Source organism: Petromyzon marinus, unplaced genomic scaffold, assembly GCF_048934315.1.
Source record: "Petromyzon marinus isolate PM22_M1 ecotype Great Lakes invasive population unplaced genomic scaffold, UKy_Petmar_22M1.pri1.0 PM_G_Scaffold_18, whole genome shotgun sequence".
Classification (NCBI taxonomy): domain Eukaryota; kingdom Metazoa; phylum Chordata; class Hyperoartia; order Petromyzontiformes; family Petromyzontidae; genus Petromyzon; species Petromyzon marinus.
Window position 1 is genome coordinate 3,032,501 of NW_027422739.1, and position 2,500 is coordinate 3,035,000.

Sequence of the window (2,500 nt, forward strand, 5' to 3'; positions counted from 1 at the left end):
TAGGCAAACTGAAGGGGGTCCAGGAGAGGGTCTGTGATGGCTTTGAGGTGTGCCAGGAGCAGGCGCTCAAAAGACTTCATTACCACAGATGTAATGGCGACCGGTCTGTAATCATTTAGTCCTGTTGGCCTTAGCTTTTTGGGCACAGCGATGATGGTGGAGGACTTGAGACAGGCTGGTACATGGCATGTCTCCAGGGAGGTGTTAAAGATGTTGGTGAACACCGGAGACAGCTGGCCAGCGCAGTGCCTGAGGGTGGCTGGAGAGACAGAGTCCGGCCCGGCTGCTTTGCGTGGATTCTGCCTCTTGAAAAGCCCATTAACTTCTCCCTCCTGAAAGGAGAGAGTCGTTTCTGTAGTATGGGTGGGGGATGGGGCCTCTTGGGTGGGAAGGGGTGGTTCAGGACAGTCCAATTGTCTTTCAAATCTACGGTAGAACTCGTTCAGGTCGTTGGCTAGGCGGGAGTGGTTAGTGGTGTGGGGCGCTCTGGGTTTGTAGTTGGTGATGTGCCTGAGCCCTTTGGCAGACAGAAGCAGCGTCGTTAGTAGAGAACTGGTGTTTTAGTGTCTCTGAGTACAGTCGTTTAGCCTCTCTCACCGCTTTGCTAAACCTGTTCTTCGACTCCTTGAATCTGTCTCTATCCCCACTCCTAAACGCTTCCTCCTTCTCCAACCTCAACCTTTTGAGCTTTGCTGAGAACCAGGGCTTGTTGTTGTTAAAGTTCACCCTGGTACGTGTTGGGATACAGCAGTCCTCACAGAAGCTGATGTACACAGCCTCTGTGAGTTCATCCAGACTATTGGTAGCAGTCGTGAACATATCCCAGTCAGTACAGTCTAAGCACGCCCGCAAATCTTCCACAGCCTCACTGGTCCACTGTTTAGATGTCCTCACAGCAGGTTTACAGAGTTTTAGTTGCTGCCTGTATGCACGAATCAGGTGGACCAAGGGAGTTCTGTGCGAGCCGAACAGCCCCGTGACCCACAAGAGAAACATCCCCGCCAAATTCGAGCGTTTGACGGGGTCTATCCGTGAAAAAATATTCACGTTTTTGAGTGCACATGCATTTCTGCTGCAAATGCCTCTGGAAGTTTCATGCCGTTCGTATGCCAATTGTGGCAACACGAAAATGACCCGTTTTCCCATTCCGAGGGATTTCTGTGCGACCCTAACAGCCCCGTGAGCCACAAGAGACACATCCCCGCCAATTTCTAGCGTTTCACGGGGTCTATCCGTGAAAAATATAGACGTTTTTGAGTGCACATGCATTTCTGCTGCAGATGCCTCTGGAAGTTTCATGCCGTTCGTACGCAATGTGGCAACACGAAAATGACCCCTTTTCCCATTCCGAGGGATTTCTGTGCGACCCTAACTAACAGCGCCCGTGAGCCACAAGAGAGACATCCCCGCCAATTTATAGCGTTTCACGGGGTCTATCCGTGAAAAATATAGACGTTTTTGAGTGCACATGCATTCCTGCTGCAAATGCCTCTGGAAGTTTCATGCCGTTCCTATGCAATGTGGCCACACAAAAATGACCCGTTTTCCCATTCCGAGGCATTTCTGTGCGACCCTAACAGCCCCGTGAGCCACAAGAGAGACATCCCCGCCAACTTCTAGCGTTTGACGGGGTCTATGCGTGAAAAATATTAAAATTTTTGAGTGCACGTGCCTTTCTGCTGCAAATGCCTCTGGAAGTTTCATGGCGTTCCTATGCAATGTGGCAACACGAAAATGACCCCTTTTCCCATTCCGAGGGAGTTCTGTGCCACCCTAACAGCCCCGTGAGCCACAAGAGACACATCCCCGCCAATTTCTAGCGTTTCACGGGGTCTATCCGTGAAACATATAGAAGTTTTTGAGTGCACATGCATTCCTGCTGCAAATGCCTCTGGAAGTTTCATGCGGTTCGTACGCAATGTGGCAACACGAAAATGACCCGTTTTCCCATTCCCAGGGATTTCTGTGCGACCCGAACAGCCCCGTGAGCCACAAGAGACACATCCCCGCCAATTTCTAGCGTTTCACGGGGTCTATCCGTGAAAAATATCAATTTTTTTTTGACTGCACATGCATTTCTGCTGCAAATGCCTCTGGAAGTTGCATGCGGTTCGCATGCAATGTGGCGACACGAAAATGACCCGTTTTCCCATTCCGAGGGATTTCTGTGCCACCCTAACAGCCCCGTGAGCCACAAGAGAGACATCCCCGCCAATTTCTAGCGTATCACGGGGTCTATCCGTGAGAAATATTCACTTTTTTGAGTGCACATGCATTCCTGCTGCAAATGCCTCTGGAAGTTTCATGCGGTTCGTATGCAATGTGGCGACACGAAAATGACCCGTTTTCCCATTCCGAGGGATTTCTGTGCCACCCTAACAGCCCCGTGAGCCACAAGAGAGACATCCCCGCCCACTTCTAGCGTTTCACGGGGTCTCTCCGTGAAAAATATCACATTTTTTGAGTGCACATGCATTCCTGCTGCAAATGCCTCTGGAAG